General features: G+C 43.9%; 2 pseudogenes; both read right to left on the bottom strand.

The window, feature by feature from the left end:
- Positions 1 to 15,047: 15,047 nt before the first annotated feature.
- On the bottom strand, positions 15,048 to 16,175 carry LOC105880623 (Y-box-binding protein 1 pseudogene; annotated as a pseudogene).
- Positions 16,176 to 17,536: 1,361 nt separating this feature from the next.
- The window catches only part of LOC105880616 (ADP-ribosylation factor-like protein 6-interacting protein 6), a 49,230-nt pseudogene continuing 44,732 nt past the window's right edge, over positions 17,537 to 22,034 (bottom strand).

Raw genomic sequence — 22,034 nt, forward strand, 5'->3', positions numbered from 1 at the left:
TAGAAACACACAAAACACAAGGTTATGTATTGATTGGTTCACAGAAATATCACCAGAAACTCTCAGGAACCTAACCCTGTATTTCTCCTAGGAGCAATGGTTCAGTGCTGGAGGAGACTTATAGAACATAACTACTGTGAATAATAAGAACCAACTGCACTTCCATTGGTAGAATCTAACTAGTAACCCATTGGACAAGGAATGCTGGAAAACGTAGTTCCCAAGCTTCCAGATGCTGCAATACATGGAAGAGCATAGAAGGGGAAAATGGTGCTAAGTTGCTGGCAGACAATCCAGCACAGTATGTTAAACCATTTAATGCTTTAAAAACGTTTTTGATGGTTGCCACAGGCTTTGTAATACACATGTTTAATTAACTAATGTCAAATAATATTATGTCATTTCACATGTAGTATTCATGTAAAGACCTTATAAAAGTATACTTCCAATTCCTCCCTCCCATCCTACATTTTACATGTACATAGCCTAGAAACACAGAATACATTGCAGCTATGCTGGTTTTAGACAGTTATCTTTTCAAGTAATTTCAACATCTTTAAATGAATTTTTTTTTGCCTTATGTGTTCATTTCTAGCCATCTTCATTTATTTGTGTAGCTCCAAGTTTGTATCATAGTTCTTCTACCTATACCATTTCTCATAGAGCAGTTCCACTGGCAATTAATTTCTGTTTTTGTTTGTCTGAGAGGTATTTCTCTTTTAATTTTTAATTGAAAAAAAATTTTATTTTTATTTATTTTATGATTATTTTTTTGAGACAGAGTCTCACTCTGTTGCCTGGGCTAGAGTGCTGTGGTGTCAGCCTAGCTCACAGCAACCTCAAACTCCTGGGCTCTATTTTTAGTTGTTTGGCTAATTTCTTTCTATTTATAGTAGAGACGGGGTCTCGCTCTTGCTCAGGCTGGTTTCAAACTCCTGACCTTGAGCTATCCTCCCGCCTCGGCCTCCCAGAGTGCTAGGATTACAGGCGTGAGCCACCATATCTGGTCGGTGTTTGGCCACCCCTTTGAGAAGGTCTCTCAGATTAGGGCCTTCTTCATGTTTCAAGCATGCCTCTGTCATTGTACTTGTTGGGCTGTTTTCTGATGAGCAGTCTCTTCCACAAGGCTTTACAATGCCTCGTGTGAGTGTAGCACCCACTGCCAGTGTCCCATATCCTCCCAGCACTTACCATTTCTGTGCGCAGCTCAGGGCAGGAAAGTGTTGGGGACTTAATGCCTCCTGAGAGCCGCTCTCCACCAATGAGTGGTGGGAGTCGGCATATAAATACCCCAGCTCCTTTGCTCCTTGGGTAGATAACACTGAGGCACGTTCTCTACACCATTGCGCAGAGGTTCCCCGTGGGAATGAACTCCCGTGCCCACAGCGGTAGCCAGTAAAGCCCATCTTTTCCTGGCTGATCTCACTTTCTCATCTCACTTCTCCACTTCCCTTTTGGTGTTCCTTGCACCTCCCAAATAAACCTGAAACTAGCATTCATCTGCTTATCTCAGGAGCTGCTCTGGAGAAATCCAAACATGGTGGTACATGCCTTATTTGTCTCTGCAGCTTTCCACAGCACCTAGTTTAATCCCTGACCCAAAGCAGGTCCTTGATAATAATTTGTCCACTAGCTGACTGCTGTGTCTGTGTGTCTGACTGAATAACCGAACTAAGTAATGGTTGGAATGACCACTTTTCTGGCATTATCCCTTATCCCTCTTGTAGTAGACAGAGATGTGTCACCAGAACTACCTTCAAGAAAATTCTTGTTGCCCATTCATGAGGCGTGCAAAGAGCAGACAGCCGGTCTGTCTCAGCTGCGGAGAGCCACCCCACTTCAGGTCACACCCTCCCTAGGGCAGCCTACAGCTGGGGACGAAGTACAAAGGCATGCTTTAGTAGAAAGTGTAAAAAGGGTATAACGGTCAGGAAAACGCTGGCGGATGAGCCTTGCTCTGGAGCTCTCTGCTGGGTTGGCCGAGGCTTCCTCAGGCTTGCATCAAAGCTCGGCTTGTCAGTAGCCCTATCCTGCCTTCCTTCATTCCTTTCACAGCCTTTAATCCCTAATAAACATCTTGCACCTCAAAAGCCATCCCTTCATCTGCTTCTGGAAAGTCCAACATATGGACACTCGTCTTCCATAGTGGATTAGTCAGGATTTTCCAGAGAAACAGAACCAATGGGATATGTATGCATATGTACCTATGTATATGCATATATATGGAGATTTACTTATTGTGGGAATTGGCTCATGCAATTATGGAGGCTGAGAGGTCCCGTGATCTTCTGTCTGCAAGCTGGAGACGCAGAAAGCTGATGGTGTTAAGTCCTGGTCTGAGTCCAAAGGCCCAAGAACCGGGAGTGCCGACCATCCGAGGGCAGGAGAAGATGGATGTCCCAGCACAAAGTGAGAGAAAATTCACCCTTCCTCCACCTTTTTGTTCTCCCCAGGCCCTCAGTGGATTAGATGATGCCCACCACCTTGGTGATGGGGGAATCTTCATTACTCAGTCTACTGATTCAAGTGCTAATCTCTTCCAGAACACACTCACAGACACACCCAGAAGTAACATCTTACCAGCTGTCTGGGCATCTTTGCGCCCACTCAAGTTGACATGTAAAATGAGTCGTCACGCATAGATTCCATGCTTTAGTCACCCCAATTCCCTGATTCACTGTCATCTCCATACACCACACACTTTGTGCTTTTCTGCCTCCACTCCATTTTTTGTACTTCTGTCTACTCTCTACCATGTCATAATATCTGGATTGTAGTCATAATATCTGGATAATGCTTTGTACATACAAAGTATTTCCCCAGACAACGTCAGAGTTAGTCCTCACGATAGCCCTGTGAGGTAGGTGTTCTTATTCCTATTTTTTAGCCAAGGAGACTGAAATTTAGAAAAATATAGGGATTTGCCCAAGGTTCCCAGCTTCTAAGTGGAAACTGGAACCAGAAACCATTGGCAAGTACAGGAATGTCGCAGATGATCTCCTTCCCTCCTGGTGGGCCTCCGGGATAGGGGTCTGGCATTGCCTAGTAGGTGGGAACTAAATTGCCTATCTCATGCCTCTGTATTCAGACATTGAAGATCTCTGTGGAATATTTCCTGGGAGCAGTGATGGCTCCTAGTCACTTAAACTGAATTAACACGTGTGATTTGCTAGGAGTCATCTATGCAGAAAGGGCCAGGGCTGCAGGTTTGGCGGAGTTGCTGGTGGACGCCCCCTAGTGCTTGTGGGTGACGGTGGGCACTGAATGGGAGGAGGAGATCTGTCGTGACTGTGTGTTGCCCCTGCCAGTGTCCCAGCAATCTCTCCTGCCGAGCACTGCCCGGTGAAGAGGAGGTGGGGGGATTCCTACCTGGAAGCTGACAGTTCCTCCCTCAGTTGACACAGGGGAGGGTCCCTGTGGAAGTCAGGTGGCAACTCTCCCCCTGGTTGCTCCAGACCTAGGATAGATTGATGCAGAAAATGTCGGGTGCCAGGACACGGCGGATTGCAGCCTCCCCGGAATGCTCCAGGCCCAAGTGCTGGGGCCTGTTTCTGGCCACGCTGCTTAGGTGATCCTGATTGGGTAATTTTTGAATCCCACTGTTTTTGATTGGATGATAAGGCTTGTTGTTGATTGGATGTTGAAGCCTGTTGCCGATTGGATGTTAAAGCTTATAGTTGATTGGACGCTTCTTGAGCCCTACCAAGGGTATAAAAGCAGAGGCAGAAGGACAGGAAGGGAGAGAACATCGGGAGGACATGCGCAACAATAGGTGTGCTAAGCTTGCTGTAGAAGAATAAAGGCTGATCTCCAACTCTTGGTGTGCCAGGGTTCTTTCCCTGGTCAAATGAATAAGAGCTGTAACACTGGTTGTACATACTGCTGCAACAAGATGAATGGGTGACCTAGGTTGGGAAGTACCCAAGCAAGCATCCCAGCTTAGATAAAGTCTCACAGAGGGTAGCTTCAGCCTGATTTGGGGGTGGGGGGGACTGTGAAGTGTTAGTTGCAGTTCAGGGGGGTCCCACGCTGAGGCAGGGGAGCTAGCTTTGTTACCCCTCCCTCCAACCCGCCAGTCATTGGCTAAGGACTGCACTGCCCTGGGGAGATGTAAATTTCCAGACAGTTTCAGCTGCTTCAGTATCCAGAGGGCAGGCCTTCCAGGAAGTGACGTACAGGTTTTGGAAACAAAATTACGAGGAAGCCAGGCGGGGCTCAAAAACATATAGAGGTACCCAACGGAATCCAGAGGCAGCACAGACATTTGCAACAGTAGTTCCTTGTAAGGAACAAAAGGTTGTGCTGCACCCCCTCAGCATCTCTGACTTGTTAGAATCATCTTTACTCTTGCTGTGAGCTCCCTGGGGGCAGAGACTGTGCAACTTTGTATCCCCAGTATGGGCACAAGGCCTGGTATGTGGTGTGCTGGAATAACTGTTGCCAGCGGGTGGAAGATGGAATGTTTTGTACAACAAGAACATAAACCATGGATGCAGGGGGTCAAGACTGAAACATAGTTTTCTGGTACAAGGCAAAGGTGCAGGGCCTGAAACTCAGCTGGCTCTGGAGTGATGGTTTTGAACCTGGGGCCATTCAGCAACTTCTCCCTATATACTAGCCTCTGCATTCCAATGAGTGATGCCTTGTAGGGATGTGAAATATCTGTAGTTGTTGATTTTTTGTGCACCAGATGGGGTGGAGGGTTAAGGAACAAAGGTGCCTCCCAGCAACCCTGGGAGAGCTCAGGTGTTCTGAGCTTACAGAACAATGAGATCTTCAGGGTCAGAGGGAAGCAGACTTTTAGGTTAGGTGAGAAGTCTCCAGGGCAGAGCTGATTGAATTCTAAAAATAGCTGGGGGAGGAGTGTAGTGGATGCATTAACCAATGCTGCATGCCACCCCCCCCCCATAGTCCCTGAAAGTTTTTGTGTCTTAATCTTTTTAGGCCTGATTGTTACTCTCTTTCAGAAACAAGAACCGCCCCCCCCCCCACTGACTCACGTTAATTAAAATCACATGAGATTGGTATTAAAGCCCCGGGAAGTCATTATTAATTTATAGTGAGAAATCCACTCGTTTCTTCATTTATTTATTTCATAAATATGCATTGAGTGTTGACCTAAGCTAGCTTGGTTATGCATAACCCTAATGTTCTTTCTGGAAGGTAACATAGCTTCCTATATTAGGCAGGAGACAAAAACCACACCAGTTGTTTAACAGAGAGGATTTAATATTGAGAATTGTTAGCTAGGTATAAGAAATTATTAACTAGTGACTGAAGAACCAAAAAAAGCAAAAAGAGAACTCTAAGGTATCACAGAGGTAGCAATTTTAAGAAGCAGCTACCACCTCTAGGGAAACAAGGGGGCAAGAGTTGGAATGATTAAAACCTAGAAACTTGGAGGAAGGATCACATGGGGATGAAACTCCGAAGTCTGAGGAAAGGGTACCTGCTGGCTGGCACTGGTGTCTCTGAGCTCAGAGGAGGGGGCCTCATGGAGGTGGGACCCAGACCTGTGAGGAGGGGTCTTGGCCAGCTGGCATCTCTGGGGCAGGAGGTGGCGAGGATGATTCTGTGGGTATCGAAGAACTGCAAAGCAGATTTAGCTGCTGCTACAGGAAGGAACTGCTGCTGCCGGGGTGAAGAAGCGTGGCATTGGGGGTGCTAACAGGAAAAAGCCTGAGGAAGCCAGCAGAAGCCCAAAGGAAAAAACAAGTCCCTTCTTCCTCCTCTATCCTTGTGTCTTCCTCTAACACCTCCTATGGGCAGAGCCTAACAGGGAGCAGCTGGCAAGGCAGAAATGTGGTTCGCAGAGTCCTGGCCCCAGCCTCATAAAAAGGGGTGAGTTTGGAGCTGAGACAGTCTCTTCATTACTGATACATCTCCAAAGAATCTTGAGGTGAGCAAGGATTAGCTACCTTCCCCAACACCTCACCACCAGCTCATGCAAAAGTCTCTGACAAAATTCCATCACGTTTATTAAACGAGTGTTCATTAGCAAACTGGCACAAAACTCATGCAACCTGTTCTTTAGGCCTGAGGAGGTCCCAGCTCTCACCCTTGCTTGAAAGTCCACTCAAGGCAGATTCAACATCCCAGAAGCATCAGGGAACCAGAAATTCTCTAAAACTAAAGGTTGAATCAAGCTTCAGGTGCCATCTCTAAGGTGCAGGGCACAGGCCTTGCTAGATTCTGATAACCTCTTCATCTAAAGATAAATATTATCTTGAACATATTTAAGTGAATCCATAGATCCTGAATACAGATTTCACCAAGAGTCTAACATTCATCATGTTAATTAACAAGCCACCAATTTCATCAATGAAAACCCATTTCTGACTTTCACTTTGCTAATTAGCAAAGCCTCAGGTATTGATGAAGCCCATGTGATCTTGCATTCGGATGTGGCCTTTCTGATACAAAGCTAGCTGATTAGCTGGAAAGGGGATTTTTGATGAGGCCACATGACGGTCCCTGTGTAACCAAACTGAACTGGGTCTGTTTGTGTGCAATGGAAAGCCAAACACCAAAGCACCAGTTTTTGTAAGAGAAATTTATTACAAGGGTGCTGAGCAAAGAGACAGGAGTCTATCTCCTCCAGTTGGAGGCTGAGGCAGGTTTTATAGGCAGAGGGTAATGTGGCATGATCCAATTGGATCTTGCAATGAGATAATGCTAGGAGGCATGATCTGACTGGATTATACCCTGGGGTGATGCCAGGGCTCGATCTGATTGGATCACAGATCATGCCACGTGGTGTCCGCTTCTTAATTCAATCCCTATTCCATGGTCTGAACCCTTAGGTTCTACCCATGGTTGTGTTGCAGCAGTGTGTACAGCTAGTGTTTACAGCTCTTGTTCATTTGACCAGGGAAAGAACCCAGCGGCACACGAAGAGCCGGAGAACAGCCTTTATTCTTCTAACAGCAGGCTAAACACACCTAGTGCTACAGCTCTACTTCGTGTCTTCCAACGTTCTCCCCTCCCTGCCCTTCTGCCCCTGCTTTTATGCCCCTGGTAGGGCTCAAGAAGCATCCAATCAACTACAAGCTTTAACATCCAATCAGCAACAGGCTTTAACATCCAATCAACAACAAGCTTTGACATCCAACCAAAAACAGTGGGATTCAAAAATTACCCAATCAGGATCATACAAGCAGTGGCCGGAAACAGGCCGCAGCACGCGGGGGTCCGGGTAGGCTGGGCGCTGCAGGGCCTGGCCCTAGCAGCGTGCCTCTAACTGGCCACGCGCAGCACTGGCCCCCGGAGATGCGGAACTACGGGGAGGTGGCAATCGGCCGGAGCCCGACATTTTCCGCATCAGTTGCACACTTGGTTCATCTGGGCATGCTCAGGTTACTTAGCTTGCAACCTAGGGATCCATGGCAACTGAAAGACAATTCACCATTTTATTACACAAAGTTGGATCAGATTGGGCTGGTTCTGCAGTTACACCTGGAATCGGAGTTTTAACTAACACAGGCATAACATCACATTGTTCAGGTGGAAGTACTTCAAAAATAAAATGCAGACATTGTAACAAGTACTGTTTATACCAGATGCTACTGTGGTGGCAAGACACAGTCCTTGCTCTCAAATGGCTCCCAGCCTGGAAGAGAAACGCTAAACAGGTGATTGCAGTATGTGCGGAGGGCATGGGTGGGGGCAAACCAGCTGGGGCTGGGTGCCTTTCAAAAAACATCAGGAGGACCAGGTTCTGCCATTCAGTTGTCAGCGAACTTTCCCTGTAGGTCGAGTTGCCAAATAAAATACAGAACGTCCAGTTCAATTTGCATTTCAGATAGACAATGAATACTTTTTTAGTATAAGTGCTGCATTTTATGTGCTAAATCTGGCAACTCTACTTCTAGGCAAAGCTAGAAGGAAAGCCAAACAGGGCAGAAGTCAGCTCAGTGAGTGTGGCAGGAGAATGAGATAGTTTTAGGTTCTGTGCCTGAGTTATCCATTTCCATCTGCCTCCTTGGAGAAGCCCAAATGTTCTTGAAGACAGGGGGTCTGCTTCCCTGAGCAGTGCTGGTCCCAAGCCATGTGTGATCTCTCCGGGATCCCCTTTTATAAATGCCATACACGCTCTTCTTGAGCAGATGCTGCGATGATTAATTTTATGTGTCAACTTGGAGGGTGTTTTTGCATGAGATTGACATGGAAATCGTGAACAGACTGCTCTCCATACTGTGGGTGGGCCTCATCTAATCAGTTGAAGGCCTGAATAGAACAAATGACTAGCCTCCCTGAGCAAGAGGAATTCTCTAGCAGGCTGCCTTCAGACTTCATTGGCAGCATCAGCTGTCCTGGGTTTCTGCTTACTGGCCTACACTGCAAATTTTGGACGTGCCAGATTCCGTAATCACATGAGCCAATTCCTTACAATGAATCAATCTCTCTCTCTCTCTCTCTTTCTCTCTCTTTCTGTATATGCTTTTGGTTCTGTTTCTCCGGAGAACCCTGACTAATACAGACCCCAAAACAGCTGATTATGTTTAAGCTTCCATAATGATACCACCATCTTGTGTCCTTCTTCTAAACAGGTCCCCTGAATGGGATTTGTTTGCGTATAGCCTTCATCTTTCCCCCACTAACAGCTGATATCATTTTTCCCTTAACACACAGGTTAAGAGACTTGCCCAAGGCTAGCCAGCTGGGACTTCATCTCAGAACCTCTGGCTTCACAGCCTGTGCCACTTCTGCTGTTCGGTGTCAGTCTGTATCTTGGAAACTGTTCCTCGTCACAGGCAGGTAGCTATTGGGTAAAGTAAAGGATGATGGCGCTTGAGTCAGAAGACTTGGACCATGTTCAGTAGCGGAAACATCCCAGACGGGGTCAGCATTCTAGGGAGGGCGTTGATGCTTAGGAGCTACACAAGTTCAGCAAATCCTGTGGATTGATGCAACAGAACCTCTTGATAAACCTAAACTCTGAGCATGCAGAGCAAGCCAAGGCCAGGCCTCGTTAGTGATGTCCCAGCCCCAGGTGGCACAACAATTAAAGGAGCAGCTTTCTGGGCCAAAGGCAGGAGATTCTGCCAGTGGGAGCTTAGGACAGGTGAGGATCCTACTCGATCTCTGCAAAACCAGCTCCATTATTCTTGCCCTGTCCCCAGGCAATGCCTATGCTCATCTGGAATATTCAAGGGGATGGAGGGCAGATTCATTATTCTAAGGCATCACAATTCACAAATCCACCAGACTGGGATCAGGAACCCATGGCAGGGAGGGGGCTGGAGTTAAATGAACACAGTCTTAATGGCCAGCCAGGTGGCAACTTAACATTTTTCTTTACTAGCTGTGTTCTAGGGTATCATGGACTAAATGTTTCTGTCCCTTCAAAATTCATATGTTGAAGCCCTAACCCCCAATGTGATGGTGTTAGAAGGTGATTAGGTTTAGATGAGGTCTTGAGGCTGGGTCCCCCATGATGGGATCAGTGTCCTTATAAGAAGAGGAAGACCAGAGTGAGTTCTCTCTCTGCTATGTGAGGACACAGTGAGAAGGTGGCGATCTACAAACTAGGAAGAGACCCCTCACCGGAGAACTGAATAGACCAGCACCCTGACTTCGGACCTCCCTGCCTCCAGAACTATGAGAAATAAATGTTTGTTCTTTAAGCCCCCCAGCCTGTGGAATTTTGTTATAGCAGCCCGAGCAGACTAATATAGAGGGTGACTACACAATCTCTCTTATTAGCAGTTTTCCTGTGTCAAAATATCTTAGAAAATGTGCACTGCTTTGTGTACATGTATGCTCCTTTTATTTTGAAAATCAACTTTATTGATGTATAATTTACATGCAATAACACATACTTATTTTAAGTGCACAGTTGGATGAGTTTTGAGAAATGTTTACACCCACTTAACCACACCCCATTCAATGATATAGATCATTTTCGTCACCATCAAATTGCTCGTGTTCATTTGTAGTCAAATCCTTCCCTCCACCCTAGCCCTAAGCAACACTAATCTGCTTCTCCCGCTGTAGATTCGTTTTGCCTGTTCTTGAATTACATAGACATAAAATCATACAGTGCCTACTCTGTTGTGTCTGGCTTTTGTTTAATATAATGTTTTTGAGATTCATGCATGCTATTATATGTATCAATAGTTTATTTCTTTTTATTGCTGAGTAGTACTATATTATATGAAGATAACACAATTTGTTTATCTGTTCTGTTGATGTATTTTTTTTTTTTTTTTTTTTTTTTTTTTTTTTTTTTGAGACAGAGTCTCGCTTTGTTGCCCAGGCTAGAGTGAGTGCCGTGGCGTCAGCCTAGCTCACAGCAACCTCAAACTCCTGGGCTCGAGTGATCCTTCTGCCTCAGCCTCCCAGGTAGCTGGGACTACAGGCATGCGCCACCATGCCCGGCTAATTTTTTATATATATATCAGTTGGCCAATTAATTTCTTTCTATTTATAGTAGAGACGGGGTCTCGCTCTTGCTCAGGCTGGTTTTGAACTCCTGACCTTGAGCAATCCGCCCGCCTCGGCCTCCCAAGAGCTAGGATTACAGGCGTGAGCCACAGCGCCCGGCCTTCTGTTGATGTATTTTAAATTTATGTATATTCTGTTATATATCTCGTTCTGGTTTTTAGATTTTTCACGAAGCATAGCTTTAAGATTCACCCATGTGGCTATAGGTACGTCTAATCCATTGCTACTAAATGCTTTGTTTTTTGTGGTTTTTTTGAGACAGAGTCTCACTCTGTTACCCGCGCTAGAGTGCTGTGGCATCAGCCTAGCTCACAGCAACCTCAAACTCCTGGGCTCAAGTGATTCTCCTGCCTCAGCCTCCCGAGTATCTGGGACTACAGGCATGTGCCACCATGCCCGGCTAATTTTTTCTATATATATTTTTTAGTTGTCCAGCTAATTTCTTTCTATTTTTTTTTAGTAGAGACAGGGTCTCGCTCTTGCTCAGGCTGGTCATGAACTCCTGACCTGGAGTGATCCTTCCGCCTCGGTCTCCCAGGGTGCTAGGATTACAGGTGTGAGCCACCTAGCCCGGCCCATGGCTACTAAATGCTTTGCATTACTCCATGGTGGGCAGCCCCTGGATTAAAACACTGTCCTGAGCATGTTTTACATGTACCTTGTGAATCTCTGAATTTTCATGGGATATATACCCAGCAGGGGAATTGCTGGGTCATTTTCCATGTTCTTATTTAATTTATGTCAGAGGTGCCAGTTTCTTCTCTAGAATGGTTGCACTAGTCTACATTCCCACCAGCAATGCAAGAGGGCTCCATGGCCTCACAGGTTCCCAGCACTCGGCATTATACGGCCGTCTAACTTTTGCAGTAGAACATACAAAAAAGTGATATCTCATTTTTGTTTTAATTTGCATCTGTCTGATTACAAATAATTTTGAGCACTTCTCCAAGTGGGTTTCTCTTCTCTAAACTGCCTGTTCGTATTTTGGGGGGTGTGGTTTCTCTTTGTGTTTGATTTGCAGGTGTTTCTCACATATTTGATATGTTCATTTTTCATTGCTTTTATACATTGAAAACATTTTGTTCCATTTTGGCCATATATCTATTCCCTTTGTGGTGTCCTTCAATAAACAGAAATCCTTGATTTTGAAGCCATCAAATTTCCTCTTTTGCTTTATGAGTTGTGCCTTCGAAGTTTTATTTAAGAAGTCTTTTCTCTGACTGTAGAGATCATAAAAATATTCTTCTACATTTTCTTCTATTAACTTTATAGAAATAATAATTAATAATTAATAATAATTAATAATAATTAACTTTGTAGGTCCTTAATCCACAGGGTCTTCATTTATTGGTGGTGGTAGATTGGGATCCAGTTTTCATTTTTTTCCATTTGGCACACCGGTTTTTTTTTTAACTTCATGTGGGTGATCTCCAAAACCTTGCCTCTAACATGAGTAGTTTGAAAAAAGAAATCTCTTATTTAGAATTTGTTTGGACTTTTTATTCAAGTATGGCATACATACATAAAAGTGTTCAAATCATAAGTCATTTGATGAATTTCCACAAAGTGAAAACACAACTAAAATAGAATAATGCCTGCACCGCAGAAGCCTTCCTCCTGCCCATTTTCATCCAATACCCATCATAAATTGGTTTTGACTTTGATTTTTTTGTGTGTGTTTTGTTTTTTGGCTCATATAAATGGAATAATGCTTTATGTGCTCTCATGTCTAATAGCTTTCATTCAATATTATGCTTGTAAGATCACCCACACTTTTGCATCTAGGTGCAGTTTGTTCATTCTCATTGCTGTACAGTGTGGCATTACGTGATTATACCACAATTCATTCATTCCACTGTTGATGGGCACATGGGTAGTTTCCAGGATTTGGCTATAATAAACAGTAGTGCTATGAAAACTCTTGTACACATCTTTTGATGAACTTATGTGTACATTTCTACTGAGTCAAAAGGTATGCATACATTCAGATTTAGTAGTTTCTGTCAAAGAATTTTTCAAAGTGGTTGTGCTAATTTACCCTCTACCAGAATGGCATGAGAGTTCTAGTTGCTCCACATCTTTGCAAATACATAGTATTTTCCACCTCTATTTCATTTTAGCTATTCTGGGGGTAGGGGAGAAGTATAGTAGTATTCATTGTGGTTTTAGCTTGCATTTCTCTAATGCAATAATGAAGTTGAACACCTTCTCATATATTTGCCACTTAAACATCTTCTTCTTCTTCTTCTTTTTAATAGAGATGAGGTCTTGCTTTGTTGTCCAGGCTGGCCTTGAACTCCTGGCCTCAAGCAATCCTCCCACCTCAGGCTCCTGAGTAGCTCTATAGGTACACACCACTGCACCTAGTTTACTAACATCTTTTTTTGTTTGTTTTTTTGAAGTGTCTACTTAAGCCTTTTGCCCATTTTTCTTTCGGATTGTCTTTTTCTTATTCATTTGTAGCGGCTCCTTGTATAGCCTGGATATGAATCCTTTGTCTAATATATGTACTGAAAATATCCTCTTTCACTCTGTTGGTTGCCTTTTCATTCTCTTAATGTCACATAGTCGAACTTACCATCTTTTACTTTCATAGCTAGTGCTTTTTGTGTTCTGTTAAAGAAATCTTTGCCCACACTAAGTCATGAAGATGTTTTCCTGTAAAAAGCTTTATTATGTTGTCTTTCCTATTTAGATCTACAATTTTTCTGGAATTGATTTATATGTATGGTGTGAGATAGGGATCCAGAATCTTTTTTTTTTCCCATTTAGACATGAAATTAACCCAGTACCATTTATTTAAGAGACTATCCTTTTTTCACTGTAATAAATCAGGTGAACTGAATGTGTGTCTGCTCTAAATTCTTGATTCTTTTTCATTGGTCAGTTTTTCTATCCCTGTGCCAGTACTTCACTGTATTCTCCAGAGATGGCTTGTGTATTCTTGATTAAGTTAATTTTAGACACTATAGTTTTGTAGCTATTGTAAATAATTTCATTTTTATTATACTAATATTTTGTAGATTCTGGTTATTTCTGGAGTAAAGAGCTGCTACTGATTTCTGAAGGTTGGTTTTCTAGTTAGAAACCTTATATACATCTCCTATTAAAGAGTTTGTTGATTGTATTTTTATTTCTAGATAGATGATCATATCACTTGCAAATAGCAGTTTCATCTTTTTCTTTCCAAAAATTATACCTCTGTGATGGTTAATTCTATGTGTCAACTTGGCTAGGCTATGATGCCTAGTTATTTGGTCAAACACCAGTCTAGATGTCACTGTGAAGCTATTTTTAGATGTAATTAATATTTAAATCTACAGACTTTGAATAAAGCAGATTACCCTCTATAATGTGGGTGGGCCACATCCAATCAGTTGAAGGCTTTAAGAAAAAAAGAATAATATCCTCTGAGGTAGAGAGAATTTTCCCTCTAGATTGCCTTTGGACTTGAACTGCAACATCAGCTCTTCCTTGGGTCCCCACCATGCTGGCCCACCCTGCAGATTTTGGACTTGTTAGCCCACATAATCCTGAAAATCCTTAAATCCTTAATCAATCTCTCTCTCTCTCTTTCCCTCCCTCCCTCCCCCCCCATCTCTCTCTCCCCCCCTCCCCTCCCCCTTGCTCTCTCTCTCACTATCCACCTACATACTATTGGCACTGTTTCTCTGGAGAACCCTGACTAATACAACTTCTTAATTATTTTCATTTTCTATCATTGGCCAGGATTTTCATGCTATATTAAACAGCAATAATGTCTAGGACATCTTAGTCTTATTCACAGTCTTAAAAGGAATGTGTCTAAAGTTTCTCCATTAAGTAATTTGCCATAGGCTTTGATACATAATCTTTTTCAAGTTAAGAACATTTCTTTACATTCCTAGCTTGCTAAGTATATTCAGTATACTAATACTGAACCATTGTTGAATTTCTGGAAGAAAACCTTTATCATGATGGATATTTTTTAAAAATCCTGTTGAATTCAGTTGTACAAATCCCAAACAAAATATTTGCTATTTGTTTTCATAAATGAAAAAGCCCTATAAGTATCTTTTTTAAAAAAAATTGTCACTGAATGGTTTTGGGATTAAGATTATACTGGCCTCAAAATGAGCTGGATAGCTTTCACTCTTTTTCTAAACTATGAGACAATTTGTAAAACAGGAATTAAGCATTTCTTGAAAATTTCAGAGAACTCACCCATAAAATCACTGGGGCCTGATATCTGGGGCATGAGCTATCTTTTGACTACTATTATAATCTCTTCATACTTGTTGGCCTAAAATTAGCTATCTTCTTCTTGATCAAACTTCGGCATTTTAAATATTTATAGAATTTTTTTCTTTTTTCTTTTTTTATTATTTAAGACCTTTATTAACAGGTGCTTGCAGTTTATTGACTTTTTTCAAAAAATCAAGTTTGTGAACTTTTATTACAAATTAAAAATGAAGTTCTTAAAAATCTCAACTTGACCAGATATGAAACAATTTAAAAACCTTTAAAGGCATAGAGAAAAACCAGGCTTTTTTAAAAAACCACATTTGTTATTACCAAAAAAGACATCTTTAGGTAAAAATAATAAAAACCCCATGCTGCATAGATAATGGAGATAGTTCTAGTTATCTGGTCAAGGGGCAAAAAGCAAGCACTTAAGGTCTTCAGTTCCAATCTTTTCTTCATTTCTTATTGCTGGAATTTCATATTCATTTCTTGTTGGATGACTAAACCGGACGATGGCAGAGATGGTAAGCCGGCATTTACTCAGCCCCGCCCTGCTCAGCCTCGGGAGCGGACGGATTCTCAGCTGGTGGATCGGCTGCTTTTGTCTCTTTGCCATCTTGTGGTTTAGGGTTTTCTGGGCGTCTGCGTTGGTAATTGAAGTTGCGGCGGTACCGACGTTGAGGCGGCTGCTGACCTTGGGTCTCATCTCCTTGATTCTCTTTATCCTCTTCATTGCCGTCCTCTCTGGGCTGTCTTTGGCGAGGAGGGCCCCTGCGGAATCATGGTCTGTAACCCCATACATGTTCTGTCTTACTGGTGGTCTACCTGGTTCTCCTGCACCCTGGTTTTCAGCGCCCTCCATCACTGCTCCCTGTACAGGAGGGTTGGAATCCTGTGGTCGACGCCCATGGGGTCTCCGCGTGTAGTAAGGTGGGGACCTTCGCCTGCGGTAGGGCCGGTGCTGTTGGGCCTGGCCTTCAGGAGCACCCTCCGGTCCCTCATTCTTTTCCCCACTGTCACTGTTCTGATAATTCTGCTGATAATTGCGTAGAGGACCCCTGCGACGTGGATAGCGTCTATAATGGTTACGGTCTGCTGCATATTTACTGCCTTGAACTGGAATTCCACCAGGGCCTGCGACATTTGCTGCCTCCGTGTCCTTTTCTCCTTTAACAACATCAAACCCCACAGTCTCTCCATCCCCTGCACTGCGAAGGTCCTTCCTGGGGTTATTCTTCTTTATGGCAGTCTGGTGCACAAATACATCTTCCTTGGTGTCATTCCTGTTGATGAAACCATATCCGTTTCTTACATTGAACCATTTTACTGTCCCTAAAACCTTCGTTGCGATGATCTTTTTGTCCCCAGCGGCAGGCGCCACCGATGTAAGGCCTCCCGGGCCACCGCTCCCTGCGCCGCTGCCCGTGGTGCCCGGCTTGGTGTGGGCCGCGCTGAGGGCGGGGGCCCCGGGCGGGCGGCTTCTGGGTGTCGGCGTCGCTGCTCATGGTTGCCGGGATGGTGACTGGGGCTGATGGTGACTAGGCCGGCGGCGGCGGTGGGGCTGCACAGGGCACTCTGGGGTACACTCTCTGCTCCCACTACCGATCGAACTCTCTTTTTCTTTTTTCTTTTTCAATTTTAGTTGTACAGAGTTATTCATAACGCTTTTTTCTTTTATAAATCATCACTTTTGTGTCTGTGGTTATTCCTTCCTTTTCTTTCTGTATTGTATTTATTCATATATTCTCTCTTTTATTCTTTTTTCAAATTTCTCAATATTTCAGTGACTTAGATAATTTACCCTTTTCAGTCATTTTTTGTTAAAAATAAACTTACTCAATTTTAAACGTAGGCCATGTGCTTTTTTGCTTTTTCTTAAAGGTGGGTTTGTACCACTAAGAGATGATGTTTATAGTTGTCTAGATGTAATAATTTTAAAAAATACCAATTCAATATATATAGTGGAAAATATGAAAAAACAACACAACAGGAAATGCCCCATAAAAAATGAATTCACCTTCTATTGATTATATGAATATCAAAAATAAATATTTTGATTTAAAAGTAGCTTCTATAAAATGTTGGCATAGTAGGCATCTTTTACTTCCGTAACATATAAATAAGATATTTGTATCTCAATTAAACAGTAATATTAGTATCTTAGCAAAAAATGTGATACACATGTGGAAAGGTAGGCATTGTCCTGGATTCAATTTTTTTAGTTTTATTTCCATTAAAATGTTTTCTACAACTTATAAAAACTACACACATAGGCCGGGTGTGGTGGCTCACACCTGTAATCCTAGCACTCTGGGAGGCCGAGGCGGGAGGATTGCTTGAGCTCAGGAGTTCAAGACCAGCTTGAGCAAGAGCGAGACTGTCTCTACTATAAATAGAAAGAAATTAGCCAAACAATTAAAAATAGAAAAAAAAATTAGCCGGGCACAGTGGCGCATGCCTGTAGTCCCAGCTAACTGGGGAGGCTGAGGCAGGAGGATGGCTTGAGTCCAGGAATGTGAGGTTGTTGTGAGCTAGACTGACGCCATGGCACTCTAGCCCTGGCAACAGAGTGAGACTCCGTCTCAAAAAAAAAAAAAAAAGCTACATGCATAAAAGTAAAAAGATGAGATAAACATCTTATACTTTTAAGAAAGTACTTAAAACTTAACATTCAGATATTCCCCATTCCTAGACTCTAGAACGATGCTTTAAAAGGTCCTCCTTAATGATGATGATTATGACACATATCTGAACCACATAATGAACAGCAGGGTTTCTGGTCTTCTGAGTAGGCAGTGATGTTCTCTCTTGTCGTTACAAAACAATCATGACTAAGTAGTATCAACAATATTGCTTCACTGTGGATTTACATAAGGCACCGTGCTCCAGTAAGGGCAGCTACAATCCCATTCCAAATTGCCATGCTATATATAGCCCGTGTGGAAAGAATGACCAGTCAGTTTCTGGAACCTGGCAGGTAAACATGGAGTAGGAGGAAACATTCCTGGTTCAAAAGAATCAAAATAAGTCACTGTCCAAAGAAAGCTGCAACAGGAAAATCCAGCAGCTACGGATATCATAAGCAGAGTCCAGAATCCTGATAGCCCAGTGTCAATGTCATCTTCACTCTTCAAATTCTCAGCATGCAACTCTTTAACGATCAGACAGGCGGCGGCGAGGAGGAAGGCCAGAAGGATGGCGAAGAGCAGCGAACAAAGACTAGAGAGGACCTGGACCGGCCACCAGCGAGCCTGGGCTGGGATGCCCATAGCCGCCAGGAAGATGCCATTGCACTTATTGGGCAGGACAGGCGACCCATCCCCGTCCGGAGGGAGTAGCGAGGTGCTTCAGGGCTCTGATGACGCCCCGGCCAGAACTCCGCACACAGATCGCGGGTCACTTGGTCGCATCCCTCCTCCTTGTCAGCTGTCCCCCTGAGCAAAGGTGAACTCCGAAGGCGGAGGGAAAGGAGCCAGGAGCCTCCTGCTCTCCACAAACGACCTGGCAGGCTCTCTTTTATTACTGATAACTCTTGCTGGAGGTCTGTATTTAAAAAAAAATCTTTTCATAGAACCAGCTTTTGTCTTTTAAAATAATTCCCACAGTTTTCATTGCTGTTCTCTGTTTCATAAGAGTTCTACCAGGGTATTTGCAATTGTTTTCATTAAGAGTTGAGCACGGAAGCTGAAGGTCAACTCCGGTTTCAATTTATCAATAATTGGTAACTATGTCTGTCACAATATAGTCTCATGAAAACCATAATTATTCTAGAAAGATGGTCAAATTGTTACCTTGCCCACAGTACATTTAGATAAGGGAACTGTTCACAGGAAAATATGAGGATAGATCCTAATACCAGAATGACAACAATATTGTTGATACTGAGTTTCCCCCAAAATAAGACCTACCCATAAAATAAGCCCTAGCAGGATTTCTAAGCATTTGCGCAATAGAAGCCCTACCCCGAAAATAAGCCCTAGTGATGGGCGTGGCTACGCAGCGCATCCGCACAACCCATGCATTATGCTGTGGAGAAGTAAAGAATACAAGCAGCCCTTCTCATCTGCCCCATCGTGACAGCTACTATCCCAGAGGTGACTGGAAAGGTGCGGGCAGCCCCACCAAGGTTGGCTCCCCCTGTCAGGTCCCAGCCATCCTGTGTGTGCTGCAAGCTGAGGCTTTGAGGGGAAAATAACACATCCCCTGAAAATAAGCCCTAGGGTGTCTTCTTGAGGAAAAATAAATATAAGACCTTGTCTTATTTTCAGGGAAACACGGTACATGCCAGGGCTTGCAGTATATTTGGCAAATGTACCTTCTTCTCTTTAGGAAGGGCTGTGAAATCCCCAGCCAAGAATTTGGTAGGACCAATCCAGAGACATGACTTTTTATGCTCATTGTTCCATCTAAGACCCCTGCTTTCACGTGCTTAGGTCTTCAATGAGTGATTTATAGTGTGGGCATTGCAACTCACTTATCTCTGCAAATGGGTCTGCCTTTGCCCCAGTTGAATATAGAGGATTTACAGACAGAAACCTTATCCCACTGTCACGATCCTCCCCCATTCCCCAGATAAGTGGGCAGATGAAAAGGCTGGTACAGAGCACTAAGGATGCTCTGAAGGAAATTACTGGAAAGATGAGCTGTAAGACATGCCAGGTTTCTCGCTGCTCAAAATGTCACACACTATTCAACTTTTACAGCCAGTCCTGCTGAATTATTGTGGGACCATCCATCAAGAATGGTTTCAGCTGTCTCCACACAGATAAATAAGAATGACATCTGAATGCCATTCTGTCTCCAAGTGTCTTTTCCTTATTTTACCCTATGAGTTAGTCTTGTGGGGTTAGGCCCAGGGTAGAGGCTGCTGCTACAATAATTAACACGAGGACCCTCAGTGCAGCTCGGTCGGATTGGCGTTGTCTAATTGATCAATGGCGAAATCTCCCTCCCAGGGTAGCTAGAGGAAGACAGACCAATAGAAATGTCTCCTTCAGAGTCGCTGGTGTTGATTTTTCAGACTCATGAGGATTCCTCAACGCTGTAAGGGAGGAAGCAATAACTCCTCAGCACTGCAACTACACCCAGTATTTCACTTGGGTAGTGCCCAAGAGTACTACTGTAAAACAGTTTGTCACAGGCCTGGTTTCCTGGGAAACAGACTCCGAGACAGAGATTTGCATGCGGAAAGTTTATTGCGGAGCGCTGTCAGGATCTATCTACACCTCAGGGGCACGAGGGATGCAGAAACAGGCAGAGAGAGACGTTGAACTGTGATGTGGTTGCACCCAAGGCTCAGTTGACCTCACGGGGAGCTCTGGTGCTGGGATGGTCCTTTAGAATTGTCCCCAATTGAGAGGAGGGAGCCAGGCCTTTGTACTCCCACATTGACCTGCCATTGTATATATGAGCTGCCCCTGGGACGGGGACGCGAATGAGGCAGGTATATTCAGCTGAAGGCGGTCCCCAGGGAGGGACTTAGCTGCGAGCTGTCAGCTGCCAACACTTCCAGCAGCAGGGGGAATGGGTGCTTCAGTTCTGATGTGGGACATTTGGGCAGTGTGCCACAGTGCACAGCATTATGCTCAGACCCACTTGCTTCCTAGAACAAACGTGGGCGGCAGCAGCTTCAGCACTCAGGTGGGCTTCGTTTCCTGGAAGAACTTACAAGAGCAAGGTTGGTGAGATAAACAACAGACCCAGCTACTACAACTGGTCTTGAAGGCTCAACTGATATTTGATGTCTCCTTTCTCTACTACCCATTCTAGATTCTCTTCGTCCTTGGAAAGCAACTGTTGGTGTGGGTGGCTTACCTGGTAACACGATGCAGATTCTCAACCCTGAGGGGTCTGAGCCCTGGTCACCGTGCCCTTTTCAGGTCAGGGTTGCCACACTTGTCTATTTCCTATCAAAACTGAGCAAGGAAGTATCAAGAGATGGCAAAGAATATCATCTGAATGTCAAATATAATCCTCCTATCTCCATTGTGTAACGGAGCCCTACCTCCTCGTGAAGATTAAAGTCAATTAAACCTACCAGGACAATGACTCTTGTTGCCTGCTTGACTCTTAGAGTGTGAAGCCTAAAATGACTGGGTAGAAGGGATAGTTGAAATTTTAATAGGACTTTTTCTGAGCCTCTGATGGAAGAGTTACCCCTTTGGGAGCCAGAACCTCTAAACCTGCAGATCTGAGAGTTGCTGGACAAGAAGCACAACTTCCCCAAGTGGGTTATGGAGAGTAATGGTACACAGGGCCACTCCTACTTTCACCCTTTCTCATTGGACTCTTATTGTTCACTGACCGGGGACGCAGCAGCATATAATGGTCATTAATTTAAGGTATATGTAGCATCCTGGAGGATGACAGAGTATCATTTCTAGCACCTCAGCTGTGCCTTCAACAAGCTGTTCCATTTCTGTATCAGGCCAGCAGCTTCTGGGGGGTTCAGTATGTGATAGGACCAATGGATGTCCTTTACTGTACCTCCTTTACTGCAAAGTGGGTCCCCTTGTTCCAATGCAGTGTTCTACAAGACCCCATGTTGATAGATCAAACATTCTGTAAGCCCTCAAATAGTGATGCTAAGACCCTGGAAGGAGGAAAGATAATTCCTTATCCTGTAGATGCATTGATTCCAGGCAAGATAAACTGCTGTGCATTACAGGGTAAAAGTGGTCCAATGTAATCAATTTGACACCCAGTGAATAGTTGGTTTCATTGAGGAGTGATGTTGTTATTGGGGTCTCAGCATTGGTCTCTGTTGTTGACAAGTTGGACATTCAGAGATGGCAGTAGTATGATCAACCTTGGTGAATGGGAGCCCATGCTGTTGAGCGTGGGCATAATCACCATCTCTCCTACCATAGCTACTCGTTCATGTGCCTGTTGTGCCAGTACTGGGGTAGCAGTACAGATTCATGACAGAGACTGGCTGACATCAACTTGTTGAGTCATTCTGTCTACTTGTTTTTCTGGTTCCTCTCCTGTAGTGCATGTGCTCTGGTGAGCATTAACATGTGCTACAAAGATTGTCACACTTTGTGTCTACCCCATATGTCCATACACATGCCTCTTCTCTTGACTTCCTTATCCTTAATCTTGTAATCTTTCTCCTTCCACGAACCAGTCATGGAATTCATCACTCCTACGAGTCCATATGTATTCCAACCAGGGACAACTTCCCTCTTCTCAGGAAGTGGATGAGTAGGTGCATTTCTCAAGGTCTACCCTATGGAAAGATTTCCCCCTTTTATTGAGGTGAAATTCACATAACACACAATTAAGTATTGTACAATTTGTTGGCATTAGTGTATTGAAAATGTTGCACAACCACTACCTCCCTCTAGTTTCAAAGCCTTTTT

The sequence above is a fragment of the Microcebus murinus genome, chromosome X (genome assembly GCF_040939455.1).
Source record: "Microcebus murinus isolate Inina chromosome X, M.murinus_Inina_mat1.0, whole genome shotgun sequence".
In the NCBI taxonomy this organism is placed as follows: Eukaryota; Metazoa; Chordata; class Mammalia; order Primates; family Cheirogaleidae; genus Microcebus; species Microcebus murinus.